This window comes from Rattus rattus, chromosome 18 (assembly GCF_011064425.1).
Source record: "Rattus rattus isolate New Zealand chromosome 18, Rrattus_CSIRO_v1, whole genome shotgun sequence".
In the NCBI taxonomy this organism is placed as follows: domain Eukaryota; kingdom Metazoa; phylum Chordata; class Mammalia; order Rodentia; family Muridae; genus Rattus; species Rattus rattus.
In genome coordinates, this window is record NC_046171.1 from 7,581,888 (window position 1) to 7,599,191 (window position 17,304).

Consider the following 17,304-nt stretch of genomic DNA (forward strand, 5'->3'; position numbering starts at 1 on the left):
AAACCAGTGCTTCTCAGGAGCACAGTTTGACTGCTCGCTAACTTGCCTTTCTTAATTATCCTGAACAGGGTGTGATAGAGTAGGATTCAAGGATTTTAGGTTTACACTGGATTTTTAAACGAGTTGCAATGCCCTAAAGAGTGGAGACGTGGGCTGGAGAGGTGGCTCAGAGGTTAAGAGCACTGTCTGCTCTTCCAGAGGTCCTGAGTTCAATTCCCAGCAACCACATGGTGGCTCACAACCATCTGTAATCAGGTCTGGTGCCCTCTTCTGGCCTGTAATTGTATCCATGCAGGCAGAAAGCTGTATGATGCATACATAATAAAATGTTTAAAAAAAAAGTGGAGACGTATACACAAAATGATACGATAAGGTCTTGAGTGTACATCGATACACAAAAGTGCATACCCATAGAGAAATATTTGGCTTACTGGTGCTTTTTAATTTAAAAGCAGATTCAACAGTCTACCCTTTTATCCTATCATTCCTGTATCCCCCGTTTTCTTTTCATCCCCTCCCAGCCCCCTTCCCACTAACACTACATAGGAGAGAAAAGAGGAAAGGAGAGATCTCTGAATCTCGTCTTTACTGGGTTTCCTGGTTGACCAAGACCATTAACCACTTGTTACCAAACCCCCCTTAGACAATGGCAAATACCCATCACCCAGCAAATGACCCAAAACCACCCATCTCACCTCTCGGGAGTGGGGACATTGTTCTCTTTTTTTTTTTTTTTTTGGTTCTTTTTTTCGGAGCTGGGGACCGAACCCAGGGCCTTGTGCTTCCTAGGCAAGCGCTCTAACCACTGAGCTAAATCCCCAACCCCGGGACATTGTTCTCTTAAAATTACTTCCTGCTATCTGAAGTTAACAGCATTACACAAAACAATAATGAGACTCCAGCCCGTAATGAGGCTGAAGCAGCTTTATGCTTTCCCGGGCTGCTTTCATAGCATTCTAGGACATCCCAAACCGTGGGCAGTTCTCAGGTCAAAGACAAAGTAATCAGGCGAAGAGTAAACCAGGAGACCACACGAGAGAGTAATTAAGCAGAGTAGAAAGCAAAAGGATCACACGGGGAAACAATTCAGCAAATTAGTACACAAAGCCCCAGGAGAACTAGTTGTGTCATTTGTGGTCCAGTCTCTGTGTGATTGGGAAAGAACAAGGCTTAACTTAAGTGCTGGCTAGTCCAGTCTGTGAGGCTGGACCACCTCAGCCATTTGGAAGTTGTCCTGGATACAGCAGACTTGAGGAAACAATTATTGAGCCCATCTGTGAAGCTGGATCCCCTGGGCTACTTGTCTTGTCTTCATTGGGTCTGGTCTTTTTGATCTGAAAACAAACTCTTAAAGGTAATTTTTGTCTCTGCACTGACATATGTATGTGTGCACAGATCAGCCAAAGGTGGTTGGTCTTTGAGCAGGTGAAAGGCATCGAACTTTATAAGTCTGTTTGGATTCTATGACCTGTAATATAAATTTCCATCCATGCCATATGAAAGGGTGGCACGCAGTTTAATTCCCAAGGACTCTGGAGCCAACAAGCCACGCAGAGACCTTTCTAAGCCACTGTCAGGCTGAGGTTCCCATGTAGAGTCATTTATGTAACCTGTTTTGATGTTCTTTTGAGAGGTTTCCTTCTTCACGTCCATAGCCAAGATTTCCAGGTTTTCCCCCCAGCCAAATCTAATCTTCATTAATTCTGAAGGAACCAGCAGTTTTTCATTCCTGTTGAAACAAAGGCAACACGTTTCCTGGCTTCCATTCTGAGGTTAACACATCTGTCTTTTTTTTTTTTTTTTTTTTGAGTACACTGTAGCTGTCTTCAGACACATCAGAAGAGGGCATTGGATCTCATTACAGATGGTTGTGAGCCACCATGTGGTTGCTGGGATTTGAACTCAGGACCTCAGGAAGAGCAGTCAGTGCTCTTAACCACTGAGCCATCTCTCCAGCCCAACACATCTGTCTTAGTTAGGGTTTCCATTGCTGTGAAGAGACACCATGACCGAAGCAACTCTTATTAAAACGGCAAAACAAAACATTTAATCGGGGCTGGCTTACAGTTTCAGAGGTTTAGTCCATTATCATCACGGAGGGACGCATGGCAGCGTCCAGGCAGGCATGGTGCAGGAGGAGCTGAGATCTACATCTTGATCTGCAGGCAGCCAGGCTGAGGTCTCCGTTCCACAGTGGGTGAAGATTGAGCACTAGGAGACCTCAAAGTGTACAGTGACACTTCCTACAAGGCCACACCTCCTAATAGTGCCCCTTCGCATGGACCAAGCATATCCAAACCACTGTAACATCTTTTTTTGTTTGTTTGCTTATGGAAAATTCATTACAACTCTCCAACCGCGCATTACTTTTTCTTCTCAACGTCTGGCTCTGCAGCTCCTTTCGCCCTCTTTGCTCGGATGCCGAAGAGCCAGGCATTGGCTCGGGCCATGCGAAGGCTGGCGAAAGCCTTAAAGTTCTTTTCCTCTTCTGTGATGGCTCTGGCCTTCGCCTTTTTGTACACATTACGGATGGGCATCACAGGTCCTGTTAGCTGCGTGGCCAGTTTAAGTTCTTCAGCAGAACTGTCTCCCTTCTTCGGAGCAGAAGGCTTCTTGGGGAAACGTAGGAGCTTGGAGCGGTGCTGCTTCAGGCGCTGCACGTTGGCCTGCAGTGATTCAGTGGACTTGTTTCGCCTCCTTGGGTCCACAGAGATAACGATGGTGCGTGCCATTTTCTTGTGGATACCAGCCACCCTGAGTTCCTCCAGGCTGAAGCCCCTGCCAGCCGGGACCTAACTGTAGGGCACCTCACGATGGGCCTGATGGGACCGGAGGTGGGGCGAGGGGCGATGCGGTGCGCTTTCGCCTGCCGGGCCTTGCGTCTGCGGATCTTGTGTCCTGGCCGGTAGAACCAAGTGTCCACTCGCTGCTGCCGATCCTTGTGGAAGTGGGGCTTGAGGATCATGCCATTCTGGCTGGGCGCCATGGCTGCCTCCTGTACAGGAGAATGGCAGAGCGGTGTAACATCTTTAAAACACATGAGCTGGATTAATTCAATAGTTCTTTTCCACATTCCAGTGTCTCTCAGATGATGTTGGGTTTTTGTTGGTTTTTTTTGTTGTTGTTGTTGTTAAACTTAATAAAGTACTATGTAATCTATCACTGGAGCCTGCTGTTCCTTCCTGTTTATTAAGCCATCTCTTCTAAAGTATGATAACATCTTTGTATAACTGCTTGCCACGTAGGGTTGTGTGGTATGGCCGTAATATGTTGTAATACGCAAAGACGGCTTCATTTTACTAGAGACATGCGCTGGAGCAATGTCAGCCCTAATCTTTACAGCTCCTCCCCACAATCAGCATAACCTCTACTAAGTGTGTAACTCCGGAGTCAGCCTTCTTCGCCTTTGAGCAGTGGCCTATTGAAATCCTCAGTGTGTGTCTGTGGTACGGGACACATACCTTAATTTTCTAAACTCTGGAAAAATGAAACTCATTTGCCAGATTTCTTTCTTTTTTTCTTTTTGGTACCTTTTGGGTTCCTTCTTGTAGGCAATGGAGTTTGGTTATACAAAGAACAAGTAGGTCATTTTCTTATAATTTTCTAGGCTTTGTTACCAAGTGATAGAAAATTCTTTAAACCTTGGCTGTTAGCATGGAGGTTTTTTTTTTTTAATGAAATTAAGCTTCCCCTACAATTCCTATCAAGAGCTGGTCACTCCCATCATTCCCTGGTGCTTGAGAGTCCAGCAGTTTCAATATTAAAAAAACTCTGCATGTTGAGAGTAACTGTATGAGGAGATGCAGGACTATCTAATAATTACATAGGAATGGCATACAGCTCTGATTTTTTAATTGAATCATAAGGGCTCTGAGCCATTTATTTCTCCTGATTTATAACCTGCCTTTTCTGACTTATTTACATGAGTATAGAATGTAGGGACTCCAGAAACCGGTGTCCCTTTTACTGTACGAGGGAGAATCCAATTAATACTTTTTGAAAACGGAAGTTGCTTGTTTTGGGGACATTTATTGTTAATTTCTCTATAACTGTTCACTTTCTGCCCATAATGAGGTGATTTCAGCATCAATAAAAGGTACCACGATTTCTGTCTATTCCTGCTAATTGACAAAAGTCTCATTTTTCCTTTCAGAATCAATTAAGAAAACTTTCCCTCTTAGGCCCTTAGTATTTTTACTGTTTGTGTGCTAACGATATCGATTCTAAGACATTACCTTCTCTCTGCCTGAGAATTCCTGTGGAGAATGAGTAGCAGGCAAAATAACTAAAATTCAGTTCAGCTTTGGAACCTAACCACGTGTGTATCCTGTCAGTTCTTTTGTACCAGAGCCAATGCCTTTTCAGTTCTAACTGATAACTTTCCTGGACTATTTAAGTCTTAATCACCTTGTAAGGTTTGAAATAAATTACTTAATTAATCTCTGTGGGCCTTAGCCATCTCATATCTCCCAAAAATTTTTGAAATTCACTAAGTTTACAATTGATCATCTTCTGATTGGTACTTACTATGGTTGAATTTTCTGTAGAACTATTTTATATCCTAGATGATTAGTACCATCTCCTCTGTATTTTTTCCAGAAGCAAATTGTAGTCACCAACAAGGCAAAATTCTTTTTACTTCATCAATTTTTTAAAAATGATTTATTTACTTAATGTGTGAGTACACTGTTGATCCCTTCAGGCACACCAGAAGAGGGCACTGCACCCCATTACAGATGGTTGTGAGCCACCATGTGGTTGCTGGGATTTGAACTCAGGACCTCTGGAAAAGCAATCAGTGCTCTTAACCACTGAGCCACCTCTCCAGCCCCTAGTTTGTCAGTTTTTTGAAGATAGGTCCATTTGAATTAGCGAGTCACATATCCAATTTTAGATTGAAGAAACTGTTAGGAGTTATTCCCCACAGTTCCTGTATAAAATATTGTCACGATGTCCAGCTGTTTAATATTCTTTGTGGTAAGGCTTCCCAATTATATCTCTTTATTGGACAACTATTTTTTTTAATATTTATTTATTTATTATGTATATATCATACAGCTTTCTGCCTGCATGTAATGCACATGCAGGCCAGAAGAGGGCACCAGACCTGATTATAGATGGTCGTGAACCACCATGTGGTTGCTGGGAATTGAACTCAGGACCTGTGGAAGAGCAGACAGTGCTCTTAACCTCTGAGCCATCTCTCCAGCCCCTGGACAACTATTATTATTATGAGTGGGTACTGAGAAAGCAAACCTTTCCCTGTCCTGCTCCTGTAAAGGGAAAAGTCTCCACCCTGATGGTGAAGTCTGGATGGCGGCAGCTGTTGGGGCTCCAGCAGATCCAAGGGGGATGGTTAGTCCTGTTGCTGCTAGAAAGGGATGAGTGTCTCGTCTCTGACTGTAGCAGAGTTTGTAGCAACAGTGCTGCCTTCTCTTCCTCCTAGAGATAAACCTGCGGAATAGTCACGACAGGGCTACAAAAGGCCGTGTATGTGTGTGTGTGTGTGTGTGTGTGTGTCTATGCAGAGAGTTATCTTTCCTCTATACCAAAGGAAGGAGGGGGACAATGCACAAGTCAAGGCAGTAACACCCCGGCTGGCAGCACATCAAGGTCTGTTGGTATGGGCCTAGGAGAAAGGTAGAGGGCAGGAGAGATACTTGATCAAACAGGAGAATGTCCAGAGGGTCCGGACAGCTGTCATTTCTTTTGGTTGCTGTTATCACAGAAGTATTTGTGGGTCCTGCAGCAAGGAGGAGGTGGGTGCTAGAGGCATAAAAGAAACAGTGGGAAGCTTTTAGGTGGTCAACGGGAGGAAGCCAGCAACAGATTGGACCTATCGAGTCCAGGACGCTGTTGATCTCAGTTGTTCCTCTTTTCCTGTGGAACGATGTTATGATACGTTAACGCAGGCTTGGCTCTGGGTACGAGGAGGTATGCAAGACCGCAGCAGGATACCGATACCTAGCAAGAAATGATAGAACTTGTCCAACACCCCCATATGCCAGCAATCACGCCGAGGGTCTTCAAAGAGCAGCCTCCCTCAGAGAAGTTAAGAAGGTTCTCTCGCTGGAGTAGAATTTCCTGAGTCTGATCAAATCCGCATCTATGGCGGGGCTTAGTGCTCTGTAATTCTCACCTTTGAGGGTGAAGGCTGACGTGCCCAGGATCTCAGCAACAGTAGCCCGCTTTGCTCCAGCGGCTGGGCGAGGGGATACTCTGGTCCTGTCTCATCAGAGTAATGAAGGATTCTAGGGGTAAGCTGGACCAAGACACAGAATCCACTTGTGAGATGAAGGGCCTGGGTGTGGATGCAGGGGGTCAGCCCAGAAGTGCACGTCCACCATGTATTGATGGGGGGGGGGGGGGATATGGTGTAAGCATCCTTGCCTGGGGCTTCCTGAGTGCTGTTACATAGATGTCTATGGGTATGGGTATCGTCCCAATGCAGAGCCCTTCTCCTTTAGTTAGCTCTAAGGTCAGTTCCCCCTTACCCAGATGATGCTAACAACAGTCCTTGTTGTCCGTAGAGGTGGTATAGTTTCTAAGAACAACTATTCCTTCATAATAGGGTGGCTGGGCATTCAAGCAGAGCCAGCATTTATCTGTGAGCTCTGGCCTAGAATTATTCAGCACCTGGTAAGTGGCCCAAAACAAGTCCCATGGCCCATTCCAGGGTCCATGGTTCCTGAGAAATGGGGACTGTGAGCTGAGATTGAGTCACCATGAGGCCAACAGGGGGCAGGGCTGGATTAGGGTCGAAAGGCATCCCCTGTCCCGACCCGATCTGTTGGGCAGAGAGTCAATCATAAACATCACTCCGTAGTCATACCCAGACACATACAGTCTCAGTCCCCATGTCTTTCCTGTTTCCTACCCCACGCTTTCTTTCCCCTTGGGGGTGAACTAGACTATGATGGGGTTACAGTTGGAGGAACACAGGCCACCAGGGCCATCTGCATAGAGCTTGGACTCATGTCTCGATGCAAAAGCAAGAGGTTTATTCAGGATACCAGTGCACTGGGGCTCGACATGGTCCTCACGCAGGAGGAAATATACAGTTTATATAGACAATATAAGGTCACAGCTATTTCAGTACCAAGGATCTCTGACTTGGCAGATGTTTCCCACCCTGTAGTTCCCAGAACGACACAATCTATACCATCTGTTCTTATGGTCGGCCGACTTCCTGGAAAGTGGGTGGGAATGTACTGTACTTTCTGGTCTAACGTCTAGGGGCTAAGCAGAGGACAACTTAAAAAAATTTTTTTTTATTCTTAAGAGATGGTTCTTAAGAGGTGGCTGCACTGATGTCAAGTGGGGATTTCATTTCCCCCATTTTCTTTTGTGTCAAGTTCCAATCATGGAACTTCTCAATCTAGGTCCTCTAGGGCTAGGGTTTAGTAATGTTGTCTTAACACTAATAATTGTACAGTGCTAATTCTCTCTAATAAAGCTCACCAGCCTATTTAATATACAGGGCCCGAAGGTTAGAAGCAACAAAAGAATTATCAGGGGTCCCATTAGGGTAAGACTAGAGTAGTCAACCAAGAAGACTGGGTGAACCAGCCTTCAAACCATCCCCGATTTGTTTCTCTTTCTGCCTAGTGGCTAGTCTCTCCCTCAGCTTGGCCATTGAATCTTTAATTACTCCTGAGTGATCTATATAGAAACAGCATTCTTCTTTTAGAGCTACATACAAGCCTCCTTGCTGTAAGAACAATAGATCTTGGCCATGCCTGTTTTGCAGGACCACCTTGGACAGGCTGGTCAAGGATTCTTGTAACTTAGACACAGAGTTCTCTAGGGCCTGGATATCTTCATCTACGGCTATCCTGAGCTGACTGTAATGGGAAGCTTGGGTGGCCAGCGCAGCAGTCCCAGTGCCAATGCCTGTGGCGACTCCCAGCCCCAAAAGTACAGCTAGGGTCACACTAACAGGCTCTCTTTTAAACCTCCAGTAGCCTGTAAGATATTCTTCCGGGAATGACTCTTCAGGATGGTAAATTAACCAGGGGAAGACGAACACAGATTCTTGATGTGCCCACCACTGACCAGACACACCAGAAGAGGGCATCAGATTTCATTACAGATGGTTGTGAGCCACCATGTGGTTGCTGGAATTTGAACTCAGGACCTCTGAAAGAGCAGTCAGTGCTCTTAACCACTGAGCCATCTCTCCAGCCCGGAACACCTCATTCTTGATACGGGGGACCCCGAGGAACAAAGGCACTCACCTTAAATACAAGACAGGCTGTGACAGTAAACTTGTCCTCTGGGGATTGGTGGAGTATGAAATACCTTATTGGCATGAATATCACTCCAGTCTGATAACTGCCGGACAAATGCCAACACATGTGCATTGCAGGTGTTTATCACCAACGACCACCAGATGTCGGAGCCATCTTTAGTCGCTCCCTACAGGCACTAACTGTACAAGGACACAAAAGGAGGCATTTTGATTTAACACGGCCAGAGAAACACAAGGGGTCAAACCGGAATTACAGGCCCACCACCCTTCCGATGGGGCTGGCAGATATCTGTAGTTAGAGCTGAACATCTGGGTGGTGTTACACAGGTTTTGGTGGGAAGCCGGGACCACGCCCACACAGGTCCCTTTCCCTGATACTGCGGAGGTTGTCAATCAACTATGTTCATTAGCTGGTCTACAGTACGTGGAGGAGAGGCGGATAGAGGTATTATAGGTGTCTGAGTCCCTGCAGGGTCCCTGTCCCAGGGTCTGGGGGTGCTGTAGGTTTGGGCTGCGGCTTGAGAGGCTGCAGAACGAGACTGGGCCTGATGGGGACAGAAATGGGAGCCTCTACCTAAGCCGAATGGAGAATGTGAATCCCTTATCATAACCAGTCATATAGAAGCGCAATCCCCATGTCCTCTCATCCAATCTCGGGATTCCTGCCCTTTCTTGGTCAAGACAATATTCAGGGGGTCGGTCCCCGATGCTGCAGAGCTTCCATTAACTGAGATTAGATCCCAGGAAGAAGTCGGTTTCCAATAAGCATCTCCGGTGGTTTCACATGTCCACTGTTTACAAAAGTAATGATCCAGCCCCCCACATCTATGGGCCTCCGACCTAGTCCTGCCATCTCTGGGACAGAGATAAAAAGGGGTTTGTCTCAACCGCCTCTGGGCAGGAGGAGAGTCTTTGCAGCCAGGATTATCTGCCACATGCTGCCCTTTGGACGCTACTCCGGTTGAGAGAGACCTTTTTAAAATAGGATGTGAATCTATAGGTGTTTCTTCATATGTATGCCCAGGGATGTCCCATGTATCTAGTCCGGCCATTAAGGAGCAAGTGTCAGGCCTGAGGGGTGGCCACCATGTCCATAGAGGGGCCATTTTACTTTGCTCCTATACTGTATCCCCTATCTGTGAGTTGACTTGCCAAGTTAGTTTCTGGGGAGTATGGGGATTATAGGCGCTCACGACTGAGACGAAGTCTAAGAGGGTTAGCAGTCTTTCCCAGACTCCATTCACTTTTTTTTTCTTTTTTTTTCGGAGCTGGGGACCGAACCCAGGACCTTGCGCTTCCTAGGTAAGCGCTCTACCACTGAGCCAAATCCCCAACCCCTAGCCTCCATTCATTTTTGAGAACATCTGGTGCTCTCTTCATACGGGAAGCGTGGACCCATGCAGCAATTCCATCTACTTAACAGTAGTGGGAGAGGTTAACAGTATTAGGTAGGGTCCTTTCCAGTGAGGTTTTAAATTCCCAGCTCTGTGTCGCAGAACCAGGACTGCGTCTCCCACTTGGAACCGGTGAGGCGTTTCTGGACTTCCCGTCTTGTAGGCTTCTTTCACTCGGCTCCAGATTTCACTCTGGATTGTCTCTAAAGCCTTCAAATGAGCAAACAGGGTTTTAGGAAGAGCCTCAGGGCAGGGGGCCCCCCCCGATTCAATGAGGGGCGGGGGACTCCCATACATAATTTCATAAGGTGTTAGGCCAAAGGGGCCAGGAATGTTCCGTACTCAGAACAGAGCGAAAGGAAGGAGGACAGTCCAGTCTCTCCCACCGGTCTCTAAGGCCAATTTTGTTAAGGTCTCCTTTAGAGTTCTATTCATCCTTCCTACCTGTCCTGAACTCTGGGGTCTGTATGCACAATGTAATTTCCAATTGATCCCCAGGTGGGTGGCCAGTCCCTGACTTACCTGGGCGACAAATGAGGGTCCGTTGTCAGACCCAATTACCTTGGGAATTCCAAACCTGGGAAAGATTTCTTCAAGGATCTTTTTAGCTACTATGGTGGCAGTCTCTGACTTAGTGGGGTAAGCCTCCACCCATGCTGAAAAGGTATCTATGAAAACTAAGAGATACTTATTACTATACTTGGCAGGTTTGACCTCAGCGAAGTCCACTTCCCAATAGACGCCTGGCCGACTCCCTCTGAGTCCCTTTCCTAGAGGGAGTCTCGAATGTCCTGCATTAATCATGGCACTGGGCACACAGTCTTTGATTTCTCTGTCAACAGTCTCTGAAAGTTTAGGGATATAATAATTTGAGGCTTTGATCGGAGTCTTAAGATGTTTTGTCCCCAAATGAGTCAGGCGGTGTAAGTGGTCCACATAGGCATGTCCTTCTGTCTGGGGTAGGGCCAGTTTACCATCCGGGGCATACCTCCTCTTGTCTTTCGCTGGAGGTGAACCCTAGCTCGTCCATATGCTGGTATCTTCTGTGGTGGATTCGATGTCTGGTTTTGGGACTATTTGGTGGTGCAGGGAACTCCCCGTCATCATCATCACCCCCTGCGCCACTTCCTTGGCTACTGAGTCAGCCATTCTGTTACCTTTTGCAATTCTGCTTTGTCCCTTTTGGTGGCCTGGGCAGTGGATAATGGCCACTTTCTTAGGCAGGTGGATAGCTTCCAACAGGCTAAGTATTTCTTCTTTATTTTTTTTTTAAAGATTTATTCATTTATTATATATAAGTACACTGTAGCTGTCTTCAGATACACCAGAAGAGGGCTTGTGAGCCACCATGTGGTTGCTGGGAATTGAACTCAGGATCTCTGGAAGAGCAGTCAGTGCTCTAACCACTGAGCCACCTCTCCAGCCCTTCTTCTTTATTTTTAATATCTCTTCCTGCTGAGGTCAGCAGTCCCCTGTCTGTATATGGCCCCATGTACGTGCGCAGTAGCAAACGTGTACCTGCTGCCTGTATAGATGTTTACAGTCTTGCCCTCTGCCATCTGTAGGGCTCAGATGGGGGCTATCAACTCAGCTTTCTGTGCTGAGGTTCCTTCTGGCAGATGGCTAGCCCAGATGACATCAGTCCCGTTCACTACTGCTGCCCCTGCCACCCGTTTACCTTCAACCACGAAGCTGCTGCCATCCGTGTACCAGGTGGAACCTCCTGGCCATGGTTGGTCTGTTCTGCCAGGATTTCTTCACATTGATGTGCTGGGGTTGAGTCTTCAGTCTCCGGTAACAGGGTGGCAGGGTTTAGGATGACAGGAGGGGCAAAGGTTATCCTATCGGTCAACAGGCTCTGGTAGTGTGTCATTCTAGCATTCGTCATCCATCGATCCAGGGGCTGTCGCACAATACTCTCAAGAGCGTGTGGGGCTATTATAGTCATTTGCTGCCCCAAGGTCAATTTATCAGCATCTTTGACAAGCAGGGCTACGGCCGCAGTGGCTCTCAGGCAAGAGGGCCACCCACGCGCAACTGGGTCTAGTTTTTTAGATAAGTAGGCCACTGGTCTTCTCCAGGGTCCCAAAGTCTGAGTAACAACCCCTCTAGCCACTCCAGCTCTCTCATCCACATATGAGGCGAATGGCTTAGTCGAATCTGGCAATGCCAGGGCAGGGGCCAATAATAAGGCTTTCTTGATCTCATCCAAAGCCTTCTGATGGCCGGGGGTCCAAGAAAATGTTTTCCCTTCTTTAGTCAGAGGGTACAATGGGGCTGCCATTGTGGCAAACCCAGGAATCCACAGTCTACAAAACCCAGCTGTACCCAAGTAACTCCCTTACTTGTCGAGGGGGTGGTAGGTACAGCGATCTGTGTAACTGTTTTCTTTCTGGCCTCTGTCAGCTACTGTTTCCCTTCTCTTAAAGAGTAACCTAAGTAGGTTACTTCAGTCTGACGGCTGAGCCTTCTTGGCGGAGGCTCGATATCCCACCTCACCCAGGTCTGTAAGCAAGTCCTTAGTCCCGTGGAGGCGTTCTTCTTTGGTGGAGGCCGCCACCAACAGGTCATCTACGTACTGCAGGAGGGCTCCCTGGGGGTGTGCAGTCCCGAAGGTGGCCAAATCCCGATGCAACGCCACATCAAAAAGTGTGGGTGAATTTTTAAATCCTTGGGGCAGTCTAGTCCAGGTGAGTCGGCCGGTTTGTCCAGTGTCTGGGTGTCCTTCCATTCAAAAGCAAAGATTGGCTGACTGCTGGAGTGAAGCTTTAGACAGAAAAAGGCATCCTTCAGATCAAGGACAGCATACCATTGCCGTTCAGGTGGGAGTGAACTACGGAGGTTATATGGATTCGGAACAGTTGGTGTGTATCCTGCATTCTCTTGTTTACTGCTCTCAAGTCTTGTACTGGTCTGTAATCATTGGTGCCAGGCTTTCTTACAGGCAACAGAGGGCTGTTCCAGGGTGATTGGCATGGCACTAGAATACCCAAGGAAAGGAGTCGCTGTATGTGTGGTCATATTCCATCCCCAGCTTCTCGGCTCATCGGGTACTGTCGAACTCCAATGGGAGTGCTATCTGACTTGGGCTCCACTACTATCGGAGGAACTCTAACTGCCATGCCCATGCCCCCTGTCTCTGCCCAGGCTTGAGGAATATTAGATAGCCACCAATCTAGGTCTGAAGTCACCTCCTTCCTTGGTTGTTCATGTAACCTATATTCTTCTTCCAGTTTTAAGGCCAGTATCATGGTTGCGGGTTCTTCCCACTTCACTTCAGGTCCGGATGGGGTAAACTGAATTTGGGCTTTTAACTTAAAGTCAATAAGTCTCTGCCTAATAAATGAGTCGGGCACTCTGGAGTTACCAGGAAACCATGGGTAACCTGGCCTTTCCCTAAGTCCACAGTGCAGGAGGTGGTCCAAGAATATTGCTTTTGTCCGGTAGCCCCAAGCACTGTGGTTTGTCAGGTGCTTAATTTCCCTAAAGGTCGTTGCAACACAGAATATTCAGCACCTGTGTCCACGAGAAAGTTTAAGGGGGTCCCCTCCACAGTTAGGGTTACCCTAGGCTAGGGGAGGGGAACTGATCCCTGTCCCCTCTAATCATCATCTTCTTGTATGTTCAGTACTTTGTGGGTCTTTTCTTCCCTCTTAGGGCACTCTCGTGCCCAGTGGCCTCTCTCTTTGCAGCAAGCACACTGGTCTTTTTCCAGGGGAGGTTTCCTCCTCCCATCTCCTGCTCTGGGTCTTCTGTCACCCAGGTTCCCTGTCTGTCTGCATCCTGCCCTATCTCCTTCTCTTACCACCATAGCCAAAATCCTTGTCAAATTGCTTGTTTGTCTACGATCTCTTCGTTCTTCTCTCTTTCCCCTTTCCTATCTCTCTTCCTCTGTCTCTCTTTTGTGATACACTTTCTCAGCCTCCTTAACTAAATCCTGCAAAGTATAGTCCTGCAATCCTTCCATGAGCTACAATTTCTTTTTAATATCAGGGGCTGACTGTCCTATAAAAGCCATAGCTATTGCTGCCTGGTGTCCTGGAGAGGCAGGGTCAAAAGGAGTATATCTCCTGTAAGCCTCCATGAGGCGTTCTAGAAAAACAGATGGCGGCTCCGCAGGCCCTTGCAATATTTCTCTTACCTTAGCCAGATTGGTAGGGCGTCTCACGGCCCCCTTGAGACCTGCCACCAGAGTCCGGCGGAAGACTGTCAGTCACTCCCTACCTGCTGCAGTATTGAAATCCCAGTTGGGCCGGTCCAGAGGAAAACCTGCTTCTGTCTCATTAGGGAGCTGGGTAGGCAGGCCATCTGCTCTGGGCACGTTCTTGCGTGCCTCCAGGAGGATCCGTTCCCTCTCTTCTGTCATAAGTAAGATCTGTAAGAGGGGCTGACAGTCATCCCACGTGGGTTGATGTGAGTGCATCAAAGACTCCATCAGCCCAGGAAGGCCAGAGGGATTCTCAGAGAAAGAGGGGTGATTAGCCTTCCAGCTATAAAGGTCAGCAGAAGAGAAGGGCCAGTACTGGAGGGGTTGAAGGTTAGGGGGGTCCACTGGGATACCATAAGTACGAAAAGGCATGACTACAGTGGAGTCAGGTTCCATAGGACTCCGAACTCTGCGGCTTCGGGTTCCTGTAGCTGGACCCCCACTTCCTACTTCTCCCTCCTGCAGAGCAGAGACTAGAGGCTGCTGGGGAGGAAATGGGGGAAGCAAGGGAGGGGCTGGCCACTCAGGAGGCTCCTCAATCTTGGGATAGATCTTAGGAGGAGCAGAGGATACTGAGGGCTTCGGTTTGGGAGGAGCCTTTGGTTTCTTTTGCGAGGCTGATGTGCCACGAAGGGCCAGGGCCTGGGAGCCAGGTTTAACCCAAGGCTTAATCCAGGATGGAGGATTTTGAACCAGGTCTTGCCAGAACGAGATGTAAGGTTGCTGGTCAGGATGTGCTCCCAATTTTTTCCTGAAAAACAACAACTTTAACATCAAGAATCATAGTCAGGTCAAAAGAGCCCTCAGGGGCCAGCCAACACTGAGAGTCGGCCACTCAGAGGTGCAGAAAGTCTGCCACTTTCCTCTCTCTCTTTTTTTTTTTCTTTTTTTCGGAGCTGGGGACCGAACCCAGGGCCTTGTGCTTGCTAGGCAAGCGCTCTACCACTGAGCGCTAAATCCCCAACCACTCTAGCGTCAGTCTTAAGGGGGTTGTTAAGTCTGAATTCCTCCGCCCTGCCCAGTTCGGGAGGGCGAGGCGGCAAGGAGCTGCTGTGGCCACGCTCAATTCAGGTAGGCACAGTGGGAGGGAGCAGCGCCCAAGAACAAGAGACCAGGTCCAATGCAAAGGCAACAAGCTGTATTGGGGCAGAGCTCTGGACCAATACGTACCTCACCCTCACGCAGGAGGCAGAGGGATTGGCCCCGAACCACAAGAGTACAGAGTATATATAGGGTTTTTGAGAAGGAGCGGGTAAAGAATGGCAGGGCAATACATGATTGGTCCCCGTGCTTATTCAAACTCAAGCAGGTCTTGAGCTGGCAGAAGAGATATCTGGGGTCCCACAGATGTTCTTTGCGGCTTTTCTCAGAGCTCTGGATGCAGGGCGGAGGAGCTCGTTTTCTCGGAACTCACGCCTGGAGGACAGCTATCTAATCTCATGGTCTCGGCCTCTGAGTTCCTGAAACACAAACTTCCCAGTACTCGAGTCATGTCAGAATTAAGTTGTACAGGCTGACAGAATTAATTTGTACAGGCTGAAAGCCAGGTTTAGGCCTTGAGTGGGTGGGCGGCAGGGACGAGGTTTTTGGGTTTTTTTTTTTCCAAAGATTTATTTTATTCATATGAGCACACTGTAGCCGTCTTCAGATACACCAGAAGAGGGGATCAGATCTCATTCCAGATGGTTGTGAGCCTCCATGTGGTTGCTGGGAATTGAACTCAGGACCTCTGGAAGAGCAGTCGGTGCTCTTAACCACTGAGCCATCTCTCCAGCCCCGCAGGGATGAGTTTTTGAACAATATTTCATTCCCCACTTCTTCTAGTAAATAATTTTAATCTTAGAATTACAGCTCATCTTCAGGATCTTGTAAGGCCTTATATTGTTGTCTAAGGATTAGTAATTGCACAGCACCAACTCCTTCTCTAACAAAAGCTACAAGCCTATTAATCACGCAAGGCCCAAAAGTAAGTAGCAGAAGCAATAGCACCAGGGGCCCGGCCAAAGCAGACAACAGAGTGGTCAGCCACAGAGAATGGGAGAACCAAGACTCAAACCATCCTTGTTGTGCCTCAAGGTCCCTCTGTCGTTTATCTCGTCTCTCTTTGAGTCTTTCCATAGAGTCTCTAACCACTCCAGTATGGTCAGCATAAAAGCAACGTACACAGTCCTCCTTCTTTAATAGGAGGTCAAGTGGGGTTGGGGATTTAGCTCAGCGGTAGAGTGCTTGCCTGGCAAGCGCAAGGCCCTGGGTTCAATCCCCAGCTCCAAAAAAAAAAAAAGGAGGTCAAGTCCTCTTCTGTTTTGTAAAACTACTTCCGAGAGGGAGGACTTCTCTAGAGCCTCGATGGAGCTTTATAGGTCTCTAAGATCTTCATTAATAGCTGTCTATAAGGATAAGAACCCCGATGCTGAGTCACCAGGGCAGCAGCCCCTGTTCCTACTCCGGCCACCACTCCTAATCCCAATAGCACAGCTAGAGTGAGGGAGATGGGTTCCCTCCTGTACCTGGTTACTCTCCAGTCAAGCAGGTCCTCGAACCCTGGGGCATCATGGTATATAATCTTAGGCAAGAGCTGGATAAGGATACAATAGTCTCTATAAGTTTTCTATTGAAAACCTTGGTAGCAACACGGGGTGAGACCCGTATTGCAGGCCCACCAGGTTCCATTAGGGGGTACCAGATAGTAATCTTGGGTAGTGGTTGGGCTCAGAGAGGTCTGATTACAGAGATATTGGTGGCTCAGGGGGACCTTACCCAAGCATAGCCCCAAGCCAGAGACTTCAGTATGGTTAGCTTGCCCTGATCCTGCCAAGCACATTCACCATGTGAGCTGGAGTTACTGTAGCTCCCTACCAGCACTATCCCTTCATAGTAGGGTGGACTGTCCATTAGACACAGCCAACAGGCCTCTGTGTCGTTAGGATTGGATTGGTTGAGAGCTTGGTAGGCCCCAAGGATAAGGTTAAACAGTCTATCCCCAGTGGAAGGGTGCCTAGTTAGGACAGGGTTGAAGGTACACTAGTGACTGGCAATCTAGTACTATTATGTCCCCTAGGAGGAGACGTGGGCGCCTTCGTGGGTGGAGCTGCTGGAGCGGCTACTGGTGGCGCTGGGACCTTTGGGGACCTTTGATTGGGCAGGACCTTGTTGGGGCCCACTGGTCCACTTGGCATGTTCTGTATTTTCAGTCTAAGCTTGAAAGTAAGTCCGGGGTCCTTCCCTGATATGTATAGACGAAGGCCCCATTCATACCCCCGGCCTTCCCACTGTTGTTGTTTGCCTTTCCCTGTGAAAGAGATGACTAAGGGATTACACCAATTATTAACACAGTTCGAGTTAAGGGGTGTAGGTCCTGAATTAAGTTGTTGGGTCGGGGGGTTCTTCCTCTTGACTATAATATAGTCCCAACTGGCGGATGGGTTCCAGTAAGTATCCCCAGTTGTCTCACA

At 47.9% G+C, this 17,304-nt stretch overlaps 1 pseudogene; it reads right to left on the bottom strand.

Moving 5' to 3' along the window:
• Positions 1–2,363: 2,363 nt before the first annotated feature.
• On the bottom strand, positions 2,364–2,986 carry LOC116887396 (annotated as a pseudogene).
• Between the last annotated feature and the right edge of the window lie 14,318 nt (positions 2,987–17,304).